Below are 26,113 nucleotides of genomic sequence, written 5' to 3'. Positions count from 1 at the left end.
AGTCTGAACTGTACTATACAGACAATTTATCCTAATGCCACGAAGCCTCCTATCTTTTTCATTGGCTACATTTTCTTTTGCAGACATGCCAGGAAAGATTGCTTTTTGGTTGAAATTCAGGAGAGCAAGGCAACTAAGGAGAATCTTATTTTGGAAGAGGATAGTGTGAGTGGAATAACGGGGTTTTTTTCGCAGCCTTTAGTGAAAAACCTAAGAAGTTACTCGTTTGAGGAAACAAGGATGAGAAATACAACACTTTATTACATTATCAGTAATTGTCCATGCTAAAAGACCCATGTAGCCTGCAAAGTAAACACAGGCATTGTATTGATACAATGATAGATTTTATTATTCCAAATGAGATTTTTATCTTTCACTTTTCTGCAGATCTCGTCTACTCAGTAAATCAAGACCAGTACAAAGGTCCTTTACAATGTAGATTTGATGCACAACAATATTAGCCAAGACAATATTCAAACAGTCATGAAACAGTCATCAGAAGTACTGCTTTTGTTTCAATCTCTGCAAGAAATCAAAACCTTTCAAACAGAGACAGACTTTAATGCAGAGTGGCTGTTTAAAGTGGAGTTACCAAAAGCCTTGGCTGTGACTGGGCATTTATTTTAAGTATTTATACTATTAAATATGAATATAAGTCAAATATCTGACCCCTCATAGCAGATGAAGTCTGCATAATGAGAACAAACATGCTATATGACATGAGCCAATGTTACTCACAGTGTTACCGCATAAACATGCAAAGTTTTCTTATTGATGTTTGGGAAGAATGAGAAGGAAAAGAGAAAAATGAAACAATAGTTGTGGCACTGAAAGTTTTAAGAGCTGATCCAAAGCTCATTAAGGGAGGTATGTCTCTACTACCTTAGAGAGCTTTGCAATGCTGCAAATGCTGAAATACAGTGAAATCATACAGTGTTGCCATGCAGACAAAGCAACGTCACATTTACAACGTCACATTTACAACATCACGTTACACAAATACAACGTCAAGTATGTCCTTAAGGACATACTGATACAAAAATTAAAAAGAAAAGGTCTGTTTATTTTTTACTGGAATCTCCTGCATAGTTTTACTACAGTCTTGGTTGCAGCTCGGCCCAACCCAAGAGGCTTTTGTATGTCATCTTCAGAGCCAGGAATTGTGGTTTTAAATCTTGGATGGTGGGCAGTGCCAAAAAATATGGGAGGTCCAAGAAGAATGTGGGAGATGTCCTAGGTGTGGGATCTTGGCAAGATCCAGGCAAGAAGAACTCTGTCCAGCTCATAGTCAACGTTTTGAGGAACATTGATGAAGAACACGTAATAAAATTGAAAAAGAAGTACAAAGCAAGGATAGAAACAGAGAGTTTCTATGTTTACAGCCTCAAATAATATTCTGGAGGGGTAGCAGGGGGAATCCCTTGCCCTTGATTCTTTGATCTCATTTGACCTAATTTTCACAGCTGGCATAAGGAGAATTTTTTGCCACAGTTAGATTAGTGCATTCAGAAGCAACCTATGTGTTTGAAGCCTGGTTGCTCTGAGATGTGTAAGCACTTGGAAGTGCTTTGAGCTTGAATTGGATGAGGTAAAAACTTAAAGAAGCTGTAAAAATACTGAGGACCAACTTCTGAAACTTGTCCTTGTTATGTCAGCAAATTATGACCAACTTTGTTAAAATTACAGTACTGTCATTGCAAAGTTGTGTATTGAAAATAACAAGTGAAATTTCTCCCCGTTACAAGGTAATTTAGTAGATTTTTTTTTTTACTTCTGATTCTAAGGCCTTAAATTATACTTAGTAATACTTTTTGTTTCATTCAATGTTTTAAGGTTTTCTTAAAAAGATGTGAATACTATCTAATCCTGTGCATTCAGCAGCTGAGTAATACTGATATGTGACCCTTAGAAACCTTCAGACAGAGAAATATGGATTCCTATAGCCAGAATATTCTGATAAAACACTCCACAGTGGATGTCAAAGTCCAATTTCAAATTTTAAAAGTGAACAGGTCCACAATCCAAGCTGCATTTTTTTTTGCCTGAGAAACTATTATTCAGCTGAAAGATAGTGAAAAGTACTTGAAGTCATTCCTCTTATAACTCCATTTTGGCTGCAATAAGAGATCGTGTTTAGGAACAGATGATACAGAAGAAGATATATTGACTTAAGAGGCATAGAAACTAGGTTTTAAGTCTCGTATAATGCAGTTGTGAAATGTTTTCACCCAGTAAAGAAACAAAATCAAAACCATAGAAATATTTCTTCCAGAAAGAACAGTTCAAGTTGCTCAAAATATTTAAAATATTAAGTGGAAAGATTTCAAAGATTAATTAAAAACATTTACATGGAAAAAAGCAGTAATTTTTGTTTTGCAAATCAATTCTGAAAACATTGTAAGTGTTCAAGAAAAGTTCACATCATAGAAACTTTCATGTGATTTAATTTTTTTATATAATGTTTCCACTTAGTTGAAATCTCTGTTTAAGGGATTTTTTCTCATTTCTTGTATTTTGATTAAAATTTTAAATCAGGTTTCCTAATGATGTACACAATTCTGGAGGTCACTGCTCAAAATGTAACCAAAACAGTCCAAATATTCACATCAGTGTTGATGTGAATGAGACAATGCATGCCTGGCTTAAAACCAAGTGCTCAGCCCTTCCAAAGCCCACTGATTGGAGTCATAACCATCCAGCTAAACTGAAGCTGGTAATTAAAAATATGCAAAATGGTTTGGAAATAATGTGCATCTCTCTGAATGTGGATTTTTGAATATGGGTGTCTCTCACATGGGTAAAGTGGATAATTGCCTGCCTATCCTGCTTCTATTCATTTTGAATAATTGAGTTGTTGTCAAACACTTCTAACACTGCCTATCATAATAAATATGAGAAGACAGACGAGCTCTTTGAATTATCTCATTTTTTGCAGCTGAGGAGGCTGTTTCTTTTGTATTTGCCTGGGGAATGGCATGGCAATAAGAAATGAGAAAGGCAGAAAGAATGGAGAAAGCACTGCAGACTTTGCTTTATGTCTTCATTTTGTGTCACTGTATCACATATAAGACTCCATTCCTATACCTGTGCTTCTCCAGGGCCTTGTTTTGTGAAAAAGCCCATTATTGGAGTAGTAGCATGAGCCCAATGGATGGGGATAGCAGAGTGGGAACCAGGGATACCAAACATACATGGGGAGTTTTGCACAGGTCCCCAACTAAGGCACCTGTAGATTGTGGAGCATTTGCCAAAAAGTCAGGCCTGTTTGGGTAATGACTGAATGAGTGCCTACAAAGAGCTCTCAGGCTGCAAAACTTCATTGATGTGACTTAAAGTCCATCAGAGTGCAAAGAAAGTTTGCTTGTACAATGCAGCCTGTCTGTGCGGAGGTGGGTGTTGCTATCTCCAAATAAGCTTTGGTGCTGCTGTGGGCTTTGCTCTCATTCTTGGGTCTTGTAGAAAGCCTCAGGTGACATTTTTTCCTTATAGTGGCTGCAGTGATAACTTGTCTCTTGCAGACCAACATGCCTTTGCTTCTTCAACAGCCCGTCCTGTAGCACCTCCTTTTCAGGTCCTTCCACCGCTGTGTTACTTCAGCAGTGTTCCCTAAGCCCCTTTTCCTCTCACTGTCAGAGTTCTCCATATGTTACCACAATTCCCTTTTCCCTATCTTTTAATTTTTTTCCCTTCCTCTGACAGGTGGATTCCTCACTGGCTGCAGCAGCTTTTTGAAGCTTTGTTCATGATGCCCCTTTGGGGAAATGTTAATGTTTTTCACATTGTGACTTTTGCACAGAGACACACAGATGATGCAGATTGTGTGGCTAGAGCATTTAAAAGGCAAAAAAGGTGCTGCCAGAGATTTGAAGATGACAGCTGAGCTTTTTTGCCTCTGTTTGAAGCTCACTAGCATGCAATGCAGGGAGGGACACCTGAGGTCTTGATACAGCCACAGCAGGTTGCACCTGCTTTTTCCTGTGTGTTCCATGGAGAATCCCTGACATCCCTGCCCTCTTCTTCCTTTTTATCTCACATTTGAACTTAAGTTTTGCTCTGAAGGGTCTGTTCTCCAGCCTCTCTCAGTCTCTTTAATATGATTTAAGTGCTAATGAAGGCTGAGCCTGACAAACAGCCCCAGAAAGACCCACTGTTACATCTACATCCTCAGATTTTCCTGAAGAAAATGATCCTGCCTGGAGTATTTCTGAACACATGGTGATGAGTTTCACAGAAAATTCCCTTTCAACATTAGGGTCTTGGCATTTCTTCTCCCACCTTTAATCTAAAGAAGAGGTTAACCCAGAGATTCTGCAATGGAAATCTGTTGCGTGTTGCAGTAACCAGAACAAACCTTTGATAGCTGGGAGCTCATTCAACCGTTGTCTTCAACGGGCTGTCACTGTCAGATAACCATTTGCCACTGTAATAACGCAGTCTGAGGGCCTGAAGGTGGTTTTGTCTATTCAGGATCACTTTTGTAGAGAATAAGATGCCTTTGGGACCTATTATAGTCCCTGGCAATTAGACAGAGTGCAGCATCTCCAAAATACCACTGTCCATGCAAATTAATTAATTCTATACCCCTAAGATAAGAGTTATTCCTTGTGTTTTGATATCAGTGGTTAGTCACTGTCAATGCAGGCAGCAGTGGAGGCAGTGCCTAGCTGCCTCACCAGTGTGTCAGCAGCCCAAGAGAGAAGAGGAGAGAGGCTGAGGCCACTTTTCACCTGGGCGACTCAGTTCCAGGCGGCCAAGTGACTTCCAGAGGCCATGCAGCAACAGCATGGCACTGTCAGTCCTGGAGTCCAAATTATGCCTGACTGAAGGCAACAGGCCACAATATCTCTTTCCATACTGTAATTGTTAGTGTATTTTAATAAATTCCTCCAGGGACATGTGCCATATAAAACGTGTAAGTCAAACAAACGGGAAAGCAGATCAGCTTTGCACTGTCTGTTATATTGGAAGGGCAGTCAAGTTAAATTCCTTTTTCCACAAACCCCTGTCAATAAATCAGTTTTGGAGCCACGCAGTTGGTTGTCAGGGGCTTTAATGGTGCTGTAGTTTTCAATGACTCTCTGTGCTAAAAGACATTCTTGAAAGTCATGCTAAAATAGACCAAGCAGTTTTGGAGAAGAGAGGTGTGTGTCCAAATAGCTGGAGTGAATGAGTTCATTCTAAGTATTAGGGAAATGCATAGCAGGCAAAGAGTGGCCAAAATTGTAGGCCAGGTAATTTCAAAATGTTCTTGGCTTGCTCCACAAACAGGTGTAAATCTGCCGGATGCGTTAGAAGCGAGCGCAACACAGATGCAAAGCGAGAGCCTTTGAGAAGCCCTGGCTGAGACATGGGAAGAAAGCCTAGCTCCTGCTCATTAAAATAACTCACTTGGGAGCTTACTGGCTACACCTGCTTTGTAGGAGTACTGGCAATGCTTTCTGCAGGGCGTGGGTTGTGCACCGTCTTTTGCAAGGGGGTATAATGCTCAGAGGTATCCACCAAAATGCCCGTATGCACAAGGTGGATCTCTAAAGGTCCTTTCCAACCCTATCATTCTATGATTCTGTGATAGTGTAGAGAACACTGGCAGTGCTTTGTATCACTGAGTGAAAGTCCTATGAAGAAAGAATGAAATGGAGACGATGAGAAAATCAGGCAGCTCAGAGTCGTCAAAATATATTTTACTATCTCTGTTCTAACCAGTAACTCATTGTGGCTGCTGAGCTGGAAGGCTCCATCCTTTTCCACTGCCCTCATTTCCCTTAGATTTGCTTTATTTGTCTAAAAACAACGTGGGGATATTATCAGCCCCTGTTAATATCCTTCAGGGCAAAATACCTTGGTTTCTGATTCATGGCCACAGCCCTTCAGCTTGGCCTAGAGGTGTTTGAGCATGGGGAAAAAGGACTTTAAACACCCCAGCTAAACCTTGCAAGGTTTTGGTAAACTTCCATTTTCTTTTCTCATTTTTGAATCTTAAAGATCTACATTGCATTCAGTCACGTAAGTACACGAATCAAAACCTCAACTTGGCATAAATCGCCCCAGAGTCCTTTATTGGCATCTTTCCTGGAATGCCAGCTGTTGGAGAAAAGCAGCGAGGCCAGGGTCTGCTGATTTCTCTAGCCTTGCAGATACCTGCTCTAGATTTGTTGGGTTTTTTAAAAGAAATAATTTAGCATACAGGTGGTTTTGGGGTTGAAAATCACTGTTTTTCTGTAGATTGCCAAGACTGGTGTGACATCAGTTTTGGATCCAACTGCCAGCATCAGGGAACTGAGCTCTGGCTTTAGCAAAGGATGCAGTTTGAAGTCCATCTTTGAATTCAGTCGCAGGTATTTTGGGACAGGAACAAAACCAAGAGCTGTTTTCCTCTGAACTGCAGTTCAAATGAAATAAGTTCCATGTCATGAATGGTGATTAGCAGAACTGATTTTATTATGACAAAAAACCCCAGCAATGAAAAGTGCCAACATCAAAGCCTGTGAACATTTTTTAAGGTTTGCATGTTGGAAGATACACATATTTTTAAATGTTAGACATTTAAAGGGTTTGCAGATTCCTGACGTACAACAGAACACTGTAAATCACTTTGGATTCAAGGGGCTGTACTCCCCCATAATGTCACTATACATTAATTAGCTACATAACAGATACCTCTGCCTGAAAGTTGGGTTTTTGTTTCCCCATAGTGCACTTAGAATTACTGGGGCATGACGATTGATTCCCATTACTGAAAGCTTCTACCACATCGTGTGTACGCAAGAAAATCATCCCTAATGGAGAGAGAGGAGGTTAAGGAGGGGAGCATGAGAGATAACAGTGATAAATTGGAAGAGGAGAGGTTCCAACTAACAACAGATCTAAAAACAAAATAGTTTACCATGTCCACATTGGAAGAAGTTTCCTAGAGAGACTGCATTTGGATCATTGGGCTGGACAAAGGCTCGAGCATACTGATTTGAAATCAGCGCTGTCCCTGAGCTGAGCAGGAGGCTGGACCATAAATCTCTGATGTTCCTTTGAATCTGAGCTGTTCTGTACGTCTATGAGAAACATTCAGTAGCTGTTTTTTGCCATTTAAAAACAAATGGGCAAGTTTCTGGGTTTCTATTACAGGGGATTCATCTTTCCAATATAAATATCTAGTTTTTGCAGAAGGTTTAGGAGGTGAAATCTTCAACAGGTGACCCTGAGTGTACTTCTCCACAACCTTCCTAAAGTATGCAATGAGCACTGTATATACTGCTCTTTCCTGATGTATCAACAGCAGCACATCCTTGGTGATGTGAGAAACTGGTGCTGCATTGACTCCCATCAACATGATCAAGATTTTACAGCAGTTGCTGCTGAGCTATGAAGTAACTGCTCAAATCCTCTCCTCATTTTCTTCTGTTCTCTGCTCAATTTTTCTCTCTAAACTAAAACTGTTGATGTGATAGACAAGTAACATAGGTTGAAATCTGAATATTTTCTTCTAAGATCACCACTGCCATCGTTTTATAGTTACTGTCGAATGAGGATGTGGGTAAATTCCATCATGGAATGTACAATCTACCTCTGTGTTAGTAATTATTGATTTGATTTCCAGGTGTTTTACAACCAAGTGCTATATTTCATATTCATATAAGATTTCTAGCTTTCCTTGTAAGTTAATTATGTAACATGTGTACAAGAAATCAGTCATGAAAAACATAAGAATTCCCAGGTCTTCATTTTCTCTCTTTTATTCAAGATTCTGTTGAAAAGGTGAGGTTGGGTGGACATGGCTAGGACAAGATTGAGGACTTTGTGCAAGCTGAAGTCAAAAAAACAGGTTACTTAGGAAGACCTTGATTCCTGTTACCACAAAACAAAGTGTTGGGGAAAGGAGAATGGTCAAGTTTCGTTTTCTCCCTGTTCATTACGTTTATGAAAAAGCCCCGTGTCACACACTAGCAGAACCGACAGTGTAAGGGCTTTTAGTGGCAGTGAAAAAGGATGGCCAGGCTGAAGGTACAGCCATTTCCCTCATCCACTTATTTATAAACTCTTTGGCACAACAGCTTTTAAAAGGAGGAAAATTTCTGTTGATCCAGACCAAGCAAATGCTTTACTTGCTTGCTGCCTATGCCTCACAGATATGAATCCTTCTTTCAATGTGCAGCACTGTCAGTACGACCAAAATGCTGAGAAGATACCACGAGTAGTACACAGCCAAATGGTATGAAATTGGTTTTTTAATTCCTCAGAACATTTTTTCCCACTAAATCTACTACCACTTTTAAAGTGACACTGTGCTTTTAATGATACTTTCTTGCCTTTGGGGCTTCACTGGATAGAAAGGCACGTAAAGATTAAACTGGAGGAGTCCCTTGATGTTGGCAAAATGAAATCTTTCAAACTTGAAATTCACTGGAGCAGCCTGGTGCAGCCAAAAGGATGCACCAAGTCTCCCTCCTAATGCTAAGTTAATGAGAACATAAAACTCAGAAAGAGGACCCATAGACACTTTAGACAGACTGCTGTAAATAGACACTAACTGGGACACACAATAGTGACAGAGACGTAGAAGTAGCTGTTCCCTGCAGAGCCCTAGTGCTGTCCTAGATAAAAACCCAAGCCAGGTTTCTCCCCGTGTGCCTGCTCTGCTCCTCTGCCACCCCCTACGGCTCCGGCAGAAGTGCTTGTCTCTGAAGCCAGCTTTGTCTAGTGTTTGGCACGCAATAAGGCCCTGAAAATAATCTCTTGTATTAGCTGAAACCCTCTCATGCCAACTTTGTGATCCCTCTGACATGTTTACTGCCAGCTTTTGGTGTCAGTGTGTTGGCCCGTGCCTCAAAGCAGTCACATTTTCAATGCTGCACGATGTGTACCTTCTCTCTGTGCCTCCCTCTCTCGTGGATGAGCAGGAATTGGGGAATTTGACTGGATCATCACTTTCCCCAGTAAAGACTGGGGCCTGATGGAGAAAATGATCTGTTATCCCCCACAGTGTGTACCAAAATGGCATGTGGTAAGTCTCATTCTGATTTCTAAAATGCTGGATGACAGCCACTGTCTCTGCTCCTCCAGCCCCATACAAACTCTTTGGGACTGTCAGTTCTCCAAAGCCTTATTTGAACAATTCACTGAAGAACTGGAAGGGATAAGGTGATCTAAAACCACAGTGAAATTCTCAAAAAAAACCCAGTAAGGTTATTGTTTTTACCATATTAAGAAATCACTCCACTCCACAGAAAAAAAATAGTATCAAAATATTGAGGAGAATTGAGCAGCCATACTCACTAAAAAATAACCTTATAATTATAATTATTTGAGTATACCTTGAAGTAAAACCTGAGTAGTTGTAGGAAAGCAAATGGTTTAATGTCCTCCTGTAATCTTCTTCTCCTAGGGACCAATTTTCTCTACATCTCTAGGGAAGCCAAATGTTTTGTCTAGGTGGATTTTGCTGGGCACTGACAGAGGGCTAGGCAGGAATCCAGGTGTGGACCAGCAAAAAAGGCCCTTTAGATGTTGGGAGATAGAAACTGGTTTCAGTTCTGTGATGGAGAGCAACTGCAAAGCAGTTATCAAAACCAGTCTTTGACCTGCAGAGCTTCACTGATCACAGGACTGCATTGAGTGTTGTCAGCCTTCAGTGTGCATGGTTGTCTGAGACACTGAGGTATGGAGAAGATTGCCAAAAGAAAAAGCTTTGTAATAACAAGAGTAAAACTGAAAGCAACAAAAAGATGAAAGCATCACAAAGGAATAAAACAGAAGGTGGCCACAGATCTGACACAAAGCCTTGATGAGCATCAGAGACTGGAGAGCATGGTCTAGACAACATTGGACATGCACCTGCAGAGTAACCCAGGCCATTCATCAACTGGGAAATGAAATAGCATCTGTGTTTTTCTTTAGCTCAGGCTGCTTTCCTGTGTTCGAGACCATCACTGAATATTTTGCTGCAATGGATTAAATATCTCAGGTGGCATTTAACTGATAAAATGAAAATGGTGAAAGGCATACAGTGGTGGAAAAATTCTTCTGACTCAGCATCAAAGCTGAGTCCTTCATAGTGTCGGAATTTTCTACAAAATACCATTTGGTCTCCTGAATTAAGAAATCAATCTTAATTTTGCCCACAGATGGGGAAGTTTTGCTATTTCCATTTTGTCTACATGCACAAAATAAAAGCAAAGTATAATTTATTTTTTGTGGACAAAATGAGTTTGGGTTATTTCACTTTTCTTTTGGCATTCTTTCCTGTTGACAGCATGATTTGCACAAAATTACATTCTGTTGATAAAAATGTGCTGAAATGTCTTTCAGTTTCATTGACTGAATTACTTGCAGTAAGAGGTTTGACAAAATGCATGCTGTCGACAGAATGAAATGGGGCGGGTGAAAGGAGGAATACGCTTCAGACATATGGAGCGAGCAGTTATACACTCACTGGTTTGTTAAAAGCTCTGCTCGGAGACTATTAGGAAGGATTTTGTGGGATTCAGAGAAGACAATAGTTACTTTGGAAAATCTCATTTGCACAGACACATCTGGCAGTGGGGAAAGGCATAAAGAGAGTTAATGGGTGCAGAATTTGGCCAGAGATCATTGCAAGTGCTGTTATACTTCTTTAGATGTCTTTCTGTCCAAATAAATTTCCTCCATTAAGTTTACACATTTCCTCATTCAGCTTTTAAGGGAATACTTGTACTGGAAATGAATGAGACAGGGAAAAGGAGTATGTTAAAATTTATGAAAACATCTGTTGGAAGTTCTGAGAAAGATGCTTTTGTTTTAAACATCTAGGCAAGACTGATGGATTTTATCAGAGCTAAGTACCAAAGAGTCCCAAATGGGCTCTTTATCCCAAAGGCGAAATACTTAAGCATATGCCTAATTTTAAGCATGTGAATCATGGCCTCATTGACTCCAGTGGAAAACTCAAGTGCTACAAGATGAGTATCTTGGATTCTGAGATACTCTGGATTAGTGTTAAAACCATGACCAAATTGTACCCCAAAAATCTTGAGCATAACCTTAAAAGATTATTACAGTTAAGACTAACTGGTTTTGGAAAAATAAATCACATGAGGTATATAGTCAGATACATTAGAATTGAAAGATAGCTAATGATAAAAACAAGATAAATATTCATCTGTTCAGGGAGATTTACTTGATAAGTCTCAGGTGAGGTAACACAGAGAGTATCAGTCTGGTGGATAAACAAAAATCTGTTGTCCATAGTGATACTGTTTCACTTTATCTAAACTTGTCCATTACACAATATTTTTACAGCTTTAGGTCAATTCTGAAAAGACCTTTTAGCCCCCTTTTTTTTGGTCTTAATTGTTTTCTCACAGCAACATCCTTTTGTTGAGCACCAAGTCTGGCTGTCAGTCAGAGAGGAGGAGAAAAAGCAAGAGTCAGATCTATGCTCTCCTTCATCACTGGTTTTGTAGGTGTGATAATGAACTGTGGCTTCCTCTGGGAAATTTGGGTTGTGAATTAAATTGTAGAAGATGATAAGTTTCCATTGGGATGTCCAGCTGAATTTTCTTTCAAAGTTGCTTGCTATGGATATAATAATTTCTGGTTGATAATAAACTAACCATGAGAGAGCAATGTATCCTCGTGGACAGGAAGGTCAATGACTTTCTGGGGTGCATCAAGAGGAGTGTGCCCAGCAGGTTGAGGGAGGTTCTGCTCTCCCTCTACTCTGCCCTGATGAGGCTTCATCTGGAGTCCTGTGTCAAGTTCTGGGCTCCCCAGCTCAAGAGGGACGGGGAAGTGCTGGAGAGAGTCCAGTGCAGGGTCACCAAGATGATCAGGGGACTGGAGCATCTTCCTTACGAGGAAAGGCTGGGGAACTGGGGCTATTCAGCCTGGAAAAGATTGAGGGGGGACCTCATGAATACTTTGTATTAATGTATTTAATACATTTGTATTAATACATTTATATTGATACATTTATAAAATACATATAAAACATTTGTATTAATGTATTTAAAAGATCAGGAGGATGGGGAAACACTTTTTTCTGTAGTCCAATGATAGGACTAGGGGTAATGGACACAAGCTGCAACACGAAGTTTCACTTATGCTTAAGGAAAAACGTCTTTACTGTTCAGGTGAGGGAGTCCCGGCACAGGCTGCCCAGGGAGGGTACGGAGTCTCCTTCTCTGGAGGTTTTCAAACCTGCCTGGATGCATTCCTGTGTGACCTGATCTAGGTGGACCTGCTTTAGCAGGGGGCTTGGAGTAGATGATCTTTAGAGGTCCTTTCCAACATCTAGCATTCTGTGATACTGTGTATCAGAATATGGAGTCAAACTACCTTAAAACATTATTCCAGACCATTATTGTCATTTCAGGATGTATATGCCTTGGTTCCATCCCCACATGAAAAAAACACACTGACAAGTGCTGAATCAGGGGAGTAAACAATACCCACTTCACGTGCACACATTTAGCTAATTTCACTCTGCTGTCAAAAACAACTGCATTTTTCTGTTCAAGCAAGAGATGTATCAAACCAAAGGAAATGGCTGTGCAAAATGATGCTTACACAGAGACAAGCTCCATGTGGCTGGATGTGCTGGGGCACTGGAGAAGCTGAGGAGCAAAGTGATCTGGAGGAAAGAAGTCCAGTATCGGTCTCAAATTAGAGTAGACTTTAGATTATCTTGAAGTTTGTGGTCCTAAAAGAACTGATTTTTAGGAGTCATAGTGTTTAACCTTAAAGCTGGGGACAATAAGTTGAGGACTGGACAGGTAAGCTAAGAACATCTTCATGACACATCTTGTCTCTTTTGTTCTGAGGAGGAAGTCAATGTTCATCATCTTTTCAGACAGGCATTAGCCAGGTGAAAAAATGCTATCATGCTTGACTCATTCCACAGTTACACCTGATGACTACTGATTCCTGTTTTTGGAAAGCCTTAATATACATTGCATAGCCCCTTTTGAGTGGAAATGTTTGTTGAACGGCATTTAACAGTGGAAGAGCCACAGTTGCAAAACAAAATGTTCTACAGAAATTCTGGAAATTGCTTTTATTTGGCCATGAAAATAAGCTTTTTCTGTTTTGCATGAGTGATATCATCATTCTTTTAGCTCTTAAGCAGTAGTTGTCATCCAACTAACCAAGAGTTGGAAGTGCAGACTTGTCTTCAGAGTTAGGATGGGATTGTGTTTTATGTTATGATGTGTGCATATCTTTCCACTGAAAATGGTATGTGCTTAGGGCTGGCCCTGCATACCAGGCGAATGTGGGTACCTGCCTCAAGAACACAACAGTCCAGGTAGTCTGCTGTCCATGAACTCATGAAGAAGTCAGCTGGCAGGAGGATGTAATGTGGTTACCATTGGCAGATACATGTTCTAGAAGGAAATTTTGCATGGCAAAAAGTGATACATAAAATAGATTTTCCAAAGCCATGGAAAATAATGGGAGTAATAGAACTGAAGGGGAATGGGAAATTTAGGTCATATTACTTCAAAGCTATAAGCTGCCAAAAGGAGTCCATCAAAGCAAAAGTTGCAGTTGAACTTAAAACACAGCCAGGCAGATTTTGCTGGAAAATGGAGAATGGTGGGATACAGTAACCAGCTCAGAGCTGAGGCTTACCTAACCATAGAAGAGGATAGAGTGTGTCAGAGCATTTTCTAATTCTGTTTCTATTATCTGAGAGTAGAGCAGATGACAAATCTGTTAGTTCAGAGTGTTGACACAATAGACTTTTATCACTTTTTGTCAACAGAACATAATTGTGTTCAGATTACCCTGTCACAGGGGAATAGCCATAAGATCATGCTGCCCATAAAAACAAATGTCATGTTCTATTTCTGGGAAAACAAGAGGGAAATAGGAAAAGCAATGTAAGAAAAGAAAAACCTTGAACAAATGATTCTTTGGATAGAGTTCTAGTTATACAGACACTGTAATAGAGAAGTTGTTCACCCAAATCTGACACCCTCTGGCCCCTATGTTGATGCCAAGCTCCTGTTCTTCTAATGTGTTTCCCTCCCCACCACTCCATCCCATCGAATTCAAACTCTTCAGTGCTCTTTTCCAGCAGTCTTTTGTAACCAATGCCAACAATCATGAGTAGGAATGAGTATCAACAACAGGAATGACAGAAACCCATCAAGGAGTGAGAGCAATACCTTGCAGGACTTGGATGGGGTCAAAGAGAGCCTGATGGCAAGGGTTAATGAGACGGAGGTCTCTGGTTTGAGCCATCTCCCTGACTGCCTTCATTGTTGGACTTCAGAGGTCCCCATGAACCCTCTGGGGAGATGGTAGTTATGAGGCCATCGGCTTCTCTCTCCCAAGCTGGATGCCCTCTGCCAGTGAGAGGTAAGGCACTAAATCACACCTTATTCTGTTCTCACAGGAAATCATTCCACCTCAGGCATCCATTTCCCAGACAAAATGCAAACTCAGCTGCAGAAACATGTTGCATTTTTCAACATTAAGCAAAGTGAGGGCTAATATTTTTAATAAACAGATGGAAATATTCAGTTGGTTTCATTCTAATGGAAACAAAATTCTTCCCATCCATCATCTTTTTCTCATGAAACTCTGGAGACAGCAGTTAATGGAAATCTGAGGGCTGAAGGAGTTTTGGGCAGGTAGCGGTGTTTGTGAACAGCAGACAAAGGGAATTAGTCAGTATGGGGAGGAACCAGCATGACTTTGTGCTCCTGCATGGTCCAACACAGGTGCAGTCCCTCCAGATTTCCTGTAGCAATTACCACATGAATCACAGCAGTGCATTTGGATTTAAAAATAGACACATATTCTTAGGGGGAAGAAACAAACAGAAAAACAAAGTCTGTTGTAAAAATCCAAACTCCCTCTCCCTTGGCCCAAAGTTTACTCTCCTGTAAAGTCATGTCACGTCTCACACCTTCCCATTAGTTTTTGACATGCTGCTTTACCAAATGAGAGACCCAGAGGGAAGGAGGATTGCAGGAAGCCTAAATACCACCCCCCCCAAACTAATCTCCACTGAGAGTAATGTGCTGCCACATATCACTCAGCATTGCATCAATAGCCTGATGGAGTCGGGAGAGGTGGCTGAGAAGAAAACAGGAACTAGCCTGTGGTGTCTGATGATGAGAACTGAGATATTTAAAATCTCAGCTGCCTGTTTACTATGCAGTCTGCTCATATGCACCCAGTGTGATTACAGCACCCAGACAGAAGAGTGTCAGCCTCTGAGCTCTTGGTGCCACTTTTATGTCAATTTAGAAAAATGATCATTTAGAGATGGAAACACTGATTAGTTAACATACAGATCCTTCCTGTATTCTGTCAATGAACAGCTTTGAAGTTCTGGAAGCTGTCACATTGAGAAAATTTCCATCCCACAGGTAACTATGATGAAATTGCTGTCTTTATTATTTACATAGTGACACTGTATGTATGCTTTGTGCATGCCATGGAGGATCTCCAATCTAGAGGGGCTGCTGCATCTTAGTTGCAGAGAAGAAGCTCATTAAAGCAAGAGGGTGGTGGCAGAAAGCATCTGCCATCCTCCTCTGCTGTCAGCTTTAGAAGAGAAAAATTGATACAGTATCTAAGCCCAACAGGACTGCTGTTTTGTTTTGAGTTCTCACTCCTGCAGCCCAAAAAAGTCATTTAGGCTGAGATCCAGGGTGAGAACTGTCTCTGGCAGCTTTCCACAGGTTAATTGTGACCAGGTACCCAAAAAAACCTGTGTTCTCTACATGACACAGCCTAACTTTCCTCACTGACCCTGCCTGTGTCTGTTTTACAGTAGCATCACACACTGCTGGAGCCTAGTCTTCTGTGACATTTTTCAACTCACTTAGATGCACTGAAGCTACTTAGTAATGGAACTATTTTCTGTTTGCACAACTGGAACAAAGTAGAAAGAGTACAGTAAGCACTCAAAAGCCCCAAGACTCCAGTAATGAGCAAATCCTGGAGATAAGGAACAGTATGTGTCACTGAATGGTTTGCAGGGGGCACACAGCCATAGGAGGAAGAACAGGGAAGCCATGCTTCCAGTACTTTGCTCTAACTGACTAGGTCCCTTATCCTGCCCTAGTATCTCAGCACACTCCCAATCAGTGAGACACCCAGCCTTGGAGCTTCACTCTGTGATTTGCAGACACGTTTTGTTGTATGTTTCTTGTGGGTTTTTTGGTCTCTCCATGGTTTCCATCAGCTCCAAAGCTGATGGGTCTGATTTGCCCTTGATTTGGATTCTGAGATAGTTATATGAAAGGATGGGAAAACAGCCATAAACACAGCTAGATACCCAGAGGAATGGTAGTGGGGATTCAGTGAGTGAGTAGCTGGGAATTAAACTGATATTTCAAAGAAAGAAATGATAAGATGTCATCTGGTCACAGCTGTTCAGCCACTCAGACAAGACTCAGAGGGTTTCTCAGGTGAAGCAGGCAGGACAGAGGCACTGAAACATGTTTTCATCTTTGCTTCTGGAGAGTCTAAATGAGATCACAGCAGAGTGGCAGCAACAGATGTTCACTCCAAACAGTATGTCAACATCCAAAAAATCAGTATGACAGGTAGGTATCAACCCTGAAGTATCATATTTGACAAAGTGGCCCTGGAGCAGGTGGGTAGCTTCAGATAGCTCGTTTTGCCCCATGTGACAGGTGAGAAGTGTTCCAGCTCTCAGCAGATGCATTCAGGACTGGTTGCCATCTGATCCTGATGAATTATGGCTGAGTCTTAGATGTAGCCCTCAAACTGACACAGGACTGAATTGTCATTAGGCAGATCATGGCAGTTCAAGGGAAAGACATAGTGTATGAAGCTTTGAGAGTACAACAGCATAACCAGTATATATTGAGAAAAAAACCAACATTCCCCATTTCTTGATTTTGCCACTTAAAACAAAATTTTAATTTGTGAAACAAACATCCCTGACTTTCCATTAAGTTTAGCTTACTGGAAACTTTAGCTCAAAGTAGATGAATGCAATGCCTTATTTTTGCATAATCACTGGTGCCAAGGACTAAAATACATCACTTCTAAAAAAATAAGACATTACATCTCTCTCCATTTTCACAGTCACCATTGTCTTTCTCACCTAATTTTTCTCTTCATTAAAAAGAGTGATTAGTCTTTCCTACTTTGTATGAAGCACAACTTGTCTTTCTGAAGACTCCAGTAGGAAAAAAAAGGAGAATGGAGAGAGAAGAAACTAATAAATGATTCTGCTTGACAGCTTGATTGTTAATATGAATGTCAACACAGACACAGTTCAGTGAGACACGTATGTGCTTCTATTTAAGCATGTGTTTAAGTCTGCTCAGATTCAGCTTCCTGCTAAGGATATACTTCACCTGGGGGACATATGTAACCTAAGAACATATTAACTGTTTCAACAATTTGGTAACAGATCAATAAATGCCCTTCTCAAGTAGCTATGTATGTGCAGTTTTTTTTTCTCAGAGAAAGGTTGTTCACAGCTGTAGCATTTGGTTGCTGTGTTATCAGCCCTGCTGATCTTCAAGTGTTGCATTGATTGGAGGACACTGAGGGATTGGAGAAGTCTCTCTTCTTTGTGAGTCCTGGCTAGCTTGTGTAGATCTACAAAAATAGCAAATCTGCATTGCCAATTTGTGAGTTATGGATGGGAATGACGTGTTCTGACACGATGGGTTCCAGTATTGTCCAAACATGCTGTGGTAGAACAGAGGAATGCATGAGCTAGACATATCAAATGTGAGCATCTTCAGATAGGATCTGGGGTTTTAGTAATGATCTTTCCGGTGAAGGTGTCAAGGATCACCTTGGGCTTTGGAGAGAAATGTAAGACCTGCTTTTGATACAGCAAAGAGAACTGATGTTCTGGAGCTGTTCCTGAGAATTCAAGAAAAAAAAATGGAAAATTATGGAACTGACTGAAATCTTCCAGTTTTGTGAATGGCATTACTTTGTTTGTGGAAGTCATCCCAAGCCATGCTTTTTACATCCTTTTTTCCTCTCTAGTGACTATGTATGCAGCCTTGGTGTTAAGTATGCAAAGGTTCTTGCTGGGCAGCTGTAGGCGGTCCTGCTGCTTGTTAAACATGACAGTTGAATGTGTAGATGCACAGTAAATGAGTGCAGTTCATCATAGCCTTTACAAAGCTAATTGGCTACTAAGCTTTTGAAGGGTCAAAGACATTAGTATCTAGCTCCACTCTGCTCTTTGAACAGCAAGTGGTTAGGAGCAAGTCTGATTAGCATGCCTCTTCACCATCTTCCACTTCTGATATATGCTTATGAATGACCTTTTGCTGCAGCATGTGTGTGAAATGGATGGAGAAAGACATGATCCCTAGAAATAGCCTGTAGACAGAGTAAAAGGCTGTACTTAAAGTGCATAATGTTTTAAAAGTAAGTAATCAGGGCTAGCTTTGTGGGTCTGCATTTTAGAGTTTGAAGCAGATGAAAGGCATCAGATTTAATTTTCAAAACCCCTTTCAGCTCAAACACGAGCCACTGACAAACTTCTGTACAAGTGCATTTGTATGCAAGCTTGTCCAGTCAGTTGATGGCTGAAAATCCATCAGGATTATTTTTGCAGGATTTATTTTTCACAGTTGCAGGCTTTCTTGATGAATGATGTGTTACTGATCAATGCTGTAGTTTTAGAAATGTGTATTTTGGGGTACTCCTCTGCTTTAACAGGACAGACTCCAATAACAACACTTAGGTGAAATTATTTGCTTGTGTATTTTCTGAAAAAAATGACAGAAAATCCGAATTGGCTTCAGGAATGGTAGTTATTCTCATTGCTTTAATTCTGAAACCAATTTCTTGTGGCCTGGCTGCAACTGGATGGACTGCTGTCTTGAACTTTCCCAAGAACTCAGATAGATACTTATTCATTATTTAAATACGAGCTAAGAGCGGGAAACTCTTAAAATTTCCCAAAGCTCTCCTCTAAAAATAAAGATCCATTAGTTCATCCTCGATAAATAATTCTTAATTGTTCTCCCAAGTGAAGTCAGACTCTTAATTTCTATCTCCCTGAGTTTCCTTCTTGGCTTTCTTTGACCGTGGGTGCAGTATTTTTGTCCGGTTCTGCCAGTGAAATTCAAGTGTTAAAGCCAAACTTTGTGAAACCACTCAGAGGGCAATGTTGGTGCCTGATGTAATTAGTATATTAGCCTGGAATGAACCCCATCCACTCATGGTGACTCCTGCTTGTTTTGGCTGGTGCCTAGAGCTCCATTTTCTTCTCTATCTGGAAGATATCTTGCATATCCTCAATGTTTATGATCATACTTGCCTCTGATGTTTACTCTTTAGCTTTGTTATCCATCTTCTGGATTAGACATAAACCCAATATCCTGAATGTTCTTAGTCATTGAAGATCTGATGGCACTTTTCACAAAAGGAGATGACTATACTCCAAGTCCTGGTCACAGGCCAGCTTGGCTAATTACACTCTGCCTACCAGAAATTCCTCCTGTCATTTCAATGGTCACATTGTTTCTCACTTTCTGTTGCAAAAAGCTATTAAAGTGATGCTATTTTTCACTCCATGCAACAGTTCAGTAAGGAATGATACTTTAAGCTTATAGCACTTCTTTCTTCTTGTTAAATACTTCAGGTCTTAGGGGCATGCTGAGGTGCTACATTTTTATTTTTAGGAGAGATGTCCATACAGTGACAGTCCCCAGCTGCTCCACACCTTGATGCTGAAGGATCCTGGGCCAGTCCCTCGGTTCTCCTTTCTAGCTATTATTATCTCTACCTATTCTTATCTTGCTGACATTTTATTGAATGATTCCAGTATTTATTTATTTTCCCATCTTGCTTTTCTTGATGCCTTTAGAAAGAAGTGTTAGGGAAGGTGCCTATGGACTGAGAGGAGTTATGTGCGTTTCCAGATGCTTCAAAATCCAGCCAAGGACTTTTTCCATATACGGGAGAACTTCTGATTTAAATGAGTACTATTAACTCTGGTTGTCTTCTGGTTGGTTTTTAGTTTAAAATTAACTAAATATATGACTAAATTTTTCTCAGAGTGGGTTCCAAAAGGATCCAGAGGACAGGAGACTGTGGTGAGACTTGGCAGGTAGGAGGGCTGCCCCTGTGAAGTCTGCTTGCTCCAACTACAGAGTGCTCTCTCATACTCACCCCATTACCATCTGAAGGGTATTTTCAAATCTCAGCTTTCACTCAATCAAAAAAAGATGTGGAGCAAAACAAAGTATACTAGGTCATGCCAAGATCTGTGTGGGAAGGGTAGAGAGAATGTGTGAAGCACCAAGAATTATATGCCCAGGGATAATCAGATTTGTACCATCTTTTCTTTTTTATTCTGTTTGATTACAGTTTGCCAAAATCAACATCACTGACTTTAATACAGGTGCCTTTGTTCCCAGAAATGGTCTGAATGAAACCTGGGATTATGAATTCTTTCCCACAGTCATACTGAACCTTGGGAAGCTTTCCATGCAGTGAGTAATCCTTTTATTATTTATTTTTTCTTGTCCTGTTTGCTGTTATTACCTTCCTCTATCCAGCTTTGATACTGCTGCTGTAGTATTTTGCTCTCTTACACCGCGGTGTGACAGAGGGTCAATAACCGTTACAGATGGATCTTGTAAATGTGCTTTTGGTCGGTGGTGTGTCTTTGAAGGTCAAATCCAAACAATATCTGAGATGTCAGTATTATGAATGTTGTGTGGAGGGGCTGCTGGCCTTAGTAGAGTAAAAATTTAGGATCAAGGCTGAAGCAGCAAATAACCTTGGAGATTTTAAAGTTGCCTTCCATGCAAGCCCTTCAGGCATATTCAAATGTTGACTATGAGAACTAAGTATGAAAATTGAAGCAATGAAAAAAAATGCCCCTGTTTCACAGTTCCTCTAAAACTTGAAATTCAGCCCAAGATTACAAATAAGTCCCCAGGTTTATAGACCTATAAAGAGACCCTGGGTACTTTTCTAAGTAAACCTGTACTCACTGATAGCTTAAAAGTACATTAAATCTGTGTCTCTTCACAGTCCCAATGTGAAAGCTGATGAAATTTTTTAAAAGGTAAAGGTAGTTGGTGATTAATCACATACCTGAGAAGCAAGCGATGAGAGTCTCTCTTAGGGAGATTTTTTTGGAACAAGTCGTGTCGCATCTCTGCCTATCAGTTTTTCCATCAGTAATGACAGGATGGGAGGACTTATCTGCCCTACCTGCCTGCTGTATTTGCAAAACAGTTTGAAAATCCCTGGGGATGGTGTAATAAGCATTAAATTTCTTCATTCAATGTCGTTTAAAATTTCTGTCTTTGGAGGGGTGGGAAATCTTACCTTTTCTACAATGAAGAGGCAGCAGCTGACCTATTAGTTTGAGTCCTATATATAGTGATCCATCAACACTGGGATCAATTTCCTGAAGGTCACCAGCTCCTTTAAATCCTGCCATCCTCTTTGAATTCAAGCAGCGTGGATTTGGCTTCTTTCTTCTTCACCTGCATTTTGCCTTCTTTCTCTTCTGATAAACATAGGCATTGCAGCTTTAAGATTTTAAGACCTTTCCCAGATGGGAAAGGTCATTTGTCTTTCACTACTCAACACTTCCTTCATGAGTTCATTTAAACATTGCCAGACATCAGAAGAACAGAACTCAGCTGTAGGGTTATCTATGTCTTTTTCCCCTTTTGTGTAGGTGGCAAAACTGATCTAGAACAAAACTGTTTGGTTCCCATAGCAATTTACAACATGTAGCGACCATAACACTGTACTCTTCCCACTCCTTATCTACACCTGTTATTCCTTCCTTTGCCACCCAGCTAAAAGTTATAATGTCGGCATTATTTTGAATGGCAGTAAGCAGGCTGTTCCCTAAGTTTCATGATGTTTCTCACGATTTTGGTAAGGACAGGATGTACTTTTAATTGAAGCAGTGAGAAGCAAACACTTTCTTAGCCATTTCCAGTTGGAATTGCAATGAAAAGTTAATTAAAGGAGGGGAATGAGGGGATATTACAGTGCATCTACTAATCTTGGTGCATTATTTATATGAAATCAGTCATCAAAATTAGTCATGTGCATTATCTTGCTGTGTGTGGTCTGGTTTGAAATGATGTGTTTGTTTCCATTCAGCTCCACTGGATCCAGTTAAGATACACATTTGATGTGTTACACAGATCATATTTTTGAAAGTTTATTATGCTCTCTATCTCTCTGTATCTGCAGGCTCAGCATCAAGGGACCATTAAAAGCTTTCGGCTGAACTTTGCAGTGTGTCTGAGATGAGACGAGTGACAAAAGTCATCCTTTCCCATAAGTTAACAGGCACAGCTGTTGAAACATACAGTGGTGTGGTGGTGGCTGCAGGGATGTCACCTCCCAGCCTTCTGCTGTGTTGCAGCGTGATGGGTGCTGATCATGTATCTAGTAATGGGCTGCTGGGACCATGTTTGTGAGCGGAGTGGTGGCCCATAGATCCCTGGGACAGCAGTAGCTCTGATGAGAACAAGGGCCCCATTGTTCTCCCTGGCAGTGGCAGCAGAGGAGTGATGCTTGAACCCAGACACACATCATTCTACAGAGTACTGCCTGCTCCATAAGGGCACAGAATCCTTCTGGCTCTGCTGTTACACATTAACAAACTCGTATCCACTGCGGGTATTACTCTCCCACTTTTTCTATTTCTCTCACTTTTCTCCTAGGATGTGCACTAAGAGGAATAAAGGCTAACAAAGTAATTTCAGGTTCTTCCCTTTGTTCTGGGTGGTCAGTGAGCTGCTCCTTCCCCTCCCCTGCTTGTCTTGTCCTCTCCCGCAGAGGAAGCAGATAGAGTTACGAATTTCATGCAAGGAGAATACTTTAATGATCCCTCCTTAAGGTCACTGTCAATGTTGTTCCATAAGTTCACCTACTAGGGGCTGCTGTAAGAGCAGAGCTGCTAACTGGAGACGGAGGGGTGTAGCATTACAAAGCAGTGCATGTAAGTTGCCCACTTAAATCACTGAAGCATTTTAATTGACATTCAGTAACTCTCCTTTCTGAGGGCTGCCTTTAATAGAATGAGCACTGCTAATGCTGATCATGAGTTTGCTCTCTGCTCCCTGCTTTAGTTCCTGGCTTGATCTGCAGCAACAACGCAGTCCCTGAGAAATATGTCTGAAAATTTCATATATTCACTGCAAGGGGGCAAATATAAAACCACAGCCACTTGCTCAAGAGCACATAGCTGCAAGCAAGTTCAGCTTTCATGGGAAAAGCAAGGCTGAGAAATAAGTGGCTGTGCTGGCTGTGGACTGTCCAGTGCTGTGGAGAGTTGAGGGTCCCTATAAGTTTTCACAGAAGCTGTGGGAGAACTTCCCTACTCATTTTGGGAAACAAGGAAAAGAGTGCAGGGAGGTGGGGAAATATTCCAGCTGATCCCATTCCCTTAAGTCCTTCCTCACCTTTCCTCACTGATGTCCTTCAAATCTATTGCATTTTTAAACCTGTGAAGGGTTTCTCAAATTTCGCATTCACATTTACTTGTTTGAAGACAATGTTTTTGCACACACTTTTCTAAAGTGGCAGTAATTCCATTATCTCCAGCTTTATTCTCTAAGAGCAAGTAGATCAGGGGACTGGAACATCTTCATATGAGGAAAGGCTGCGGGAACTGGGGCTATTTAGTCTAGAAAAGAGAAGACTGAGGGGAGAACTTATTAATATTTACACATATCTAAATGGTGGGTGCCAAGAGGTTGGGATGTCCTTTTTTTTCTATTGTATCTAGCAACAGGACAAGGGGTAATGGGGTGAAGCTGGAACACAAAAAGTTCCACTTAAATATAAGAAAAAACTATTTCACTGTTCAGGTGAGGGAGCCCTGGCACAGGCTGCCCAGAGGGGTTGTGGAGTCTCCTTCCTTGGAGATCTTCAAGACCCGCCTGGACATGTTCCTATGCGACCTGATCTAGGTTGACCTGCTTCTGCAGGGGGGTTGGACCAGATGATCTCTAAAGGTGTCTTCCAACCCCTACCATTCTATGATTCTATGATCACAATGCTTTGTTTACTTGTAGGCAACTAAAGAACTGATATAAGGACAAGATAGGTAATTCATCTTACAGTTCCAGACCATGTATATAGATCCTACAGAATGAGGATCTTTGTTCTTGAGTGTCTTCTATTAGGTACGTAGCTTCTCAATGAATTATAACAACAGGGAACCTGTCTTTAAGCTGCAAAAAGGCAAAATGGAATAGAGAAAACTACAAGAAAGGGCATGGTAAAACTTTAAAATTTATTTTAGACCAAGATATGTTTCTGCTCCTTTTCTTGTTCTTTTTTTTTTTAAAAAAATGTTATCTTGAAACAAATGAACATCTCTAATTAAGATGCACTCTGCTAATGAGGGATAGCAAAGTGGCTTAAGAAACCTAGGAAATCTGGTGAGCTAGACACAGTCACTCTTGCTCCTGTCAGGCAGTGCCTCCCTTTGTGAACAGACTATTTTTTTCCCAAGATTTCCCTCCCTAAGCTGTTTTTCCTAATGAGAGAAAACTGTGGCCTTTTTTGCTATGCTTCCTGCAAATGTGGAAGCTGGAGGTGAACCTCTCAGGTACAGTGTGAATGAAGGAAAAATCCTCTTGAAATTTCAGTATAGCTTCTAGTAAGGCTGGGCAGTAAGCTACACTCTAGATTGTTTTCCATATTTTATAACCTTTTCTTATTAACTTCCTGGTTACAATGACAAAGAACAAGTGCAATATCTTCAGTTTCTCACAAAGGCAAGGTTTGTCCTATATTCCAGAGGGAACTATAACAGTATGTATAGAATGGATATATCTTGATCAAGGATACATCTCCTCTGGCTTTTCTCATAAGATATTAATAAGAGAGAGGCATTATCACATTCCATTTAACAGGTGTGTGGAAGAAGAAGAAATCTCATAATCATTTAATACCTTCTACAGTAACATCCTTCATGAGGTTTTCCTAATTATGAAGCTGAAGCCATTTTCTATTTTGTGTACCATTTAAAGCTGAAGATGAACTTCAGGAGACACCAATCACAATTCATTTTCTAGTTTTTTTTCTTTCTTCATGCAAAGGAATGCCAAAGTAACCTCAGAAGCTTTCAATTAGAAACAAGAGTTCAGAGAAAAAATTCCATGGCTTTAGACCACTGTCTCTGTTAGTTTATTAAAATATTAGTCTTGTAGGTGTGTTAGATTGATTTACCTTCCGTGGTGTTTAAAAATAGCTGTGAGAATAATGGGTTTCATCAAAAACCATTAACTAGGACGTTACTTTCATTTTTTAACCACGGAACAAAGTGTCACAGCCAGATTAAACAAGCCAGAAAGCATTTGGAGTGCACACAAACATCTAGCAATTTTTATATATACCTTCACCATGGAAAATCCTGAAAGTTATTAGCCGTCTTCCACTGCAGATTGGTCAGAATCCCCAAGAAAGGTCAGATTGTTCGAAGTGGCTGGTATTTGTACCAGCTGACATGAAAAGGCTTGGTTATTTATAGTGTTTCGCCTGTGTCCCCACAATGCAGGGGGACTGAATGCGATTGCAGAGATGAAAGGACGTTTCAGTCTAACAACTGCAAATAGCTGGAGCTCAGCAAACTTCTAAATTATGGCATCACTAAGCAGGAGAGTTGCCCAGCTTAAGCTGGGCAGGTTTTAATCATTATGGGAGTAACAAGATCCCATAGGAGTCTTTTTTTTTTTGAGGGGATATGTTCTATTTTGATAAGGTTTAGCTCCCTGTGTAGTGCAATCCAAACTTTACAGCTTCTCTCTTTAGAGATTTTCTTACGAGCTGTGTCATTTTTATCTGTCAGCTAGCCACCATGATGGAGTTGAGTTTTTTTTAGCAATAGGATTTGGACATGGAAAGCAGTAACTGGGGTCATATGAGGAGAGTGCTGAGATTGGGAAGAAATGTGGATCCAAGTTCATCAGGGTGAATGCTCACTCTTTTGCTGAATATTTGGTAGCCAAGTGACCCAGCAGAGACCAAGAGCAAGAAAAAGAAGACATTTCTGATGAAAGGAAAAACATAGATAACAGAGGAAAAGATAAGAGCAGTGACCACGGCCAAAAGGAGAGAAAGGTCCTGTAAACTGGCACGAAACTGCAGGAGGTCTGCCCTGAAGAAAACCAACCACAGCTTC

At 40.6% G+C, this 26,113-nt stretch overlaps 1 protein-coding gene across 2 annotated transcripts in view; it reads left to right on the top strand.

Moving 5' to 3' along the window:
• The window catches only part of PDGFA (platelet derived growth factor subunit A), a 158,470-nt gene that overhangs the window by 89,912 nt on the left and 42,445 nt on the right, over nt 1-26,113 (top strand). Inside the window, exon 7 of one of the 2 annotated variants that reach the window (XM_061993571.1) lies at nt 20,308-20,375. The exons of the other annotated variant lie outside the window; for it this stretch is intronic. The gene's annotated coding sequence lies outside the window, so the exon portion shown is untranslated. Of the gene's footprint in view, nt 1-20,307; nt 20,376-26,113 lie in introns of those variants that run through there. 2 annotated transcript variants of the gene reach the window in all.

Source organism: Colius striatus, chromosome 3 (assembly GCF_028858725.1).
Source record: "Colius striatus isolate bColStr4 chromosome 3, bColStr4.1.hap1, whole genome shotgun sequence".
NCBI classification, from domain to species: domain Eukaryota; kingdom Metazoa; phylum Chordata; class Aves; order Coliiformes; family Coliidae; genus Colius; species Colius striatus.
This window is presented reverse-complemented; position numbering and strand designations above follow the sequence as displayed.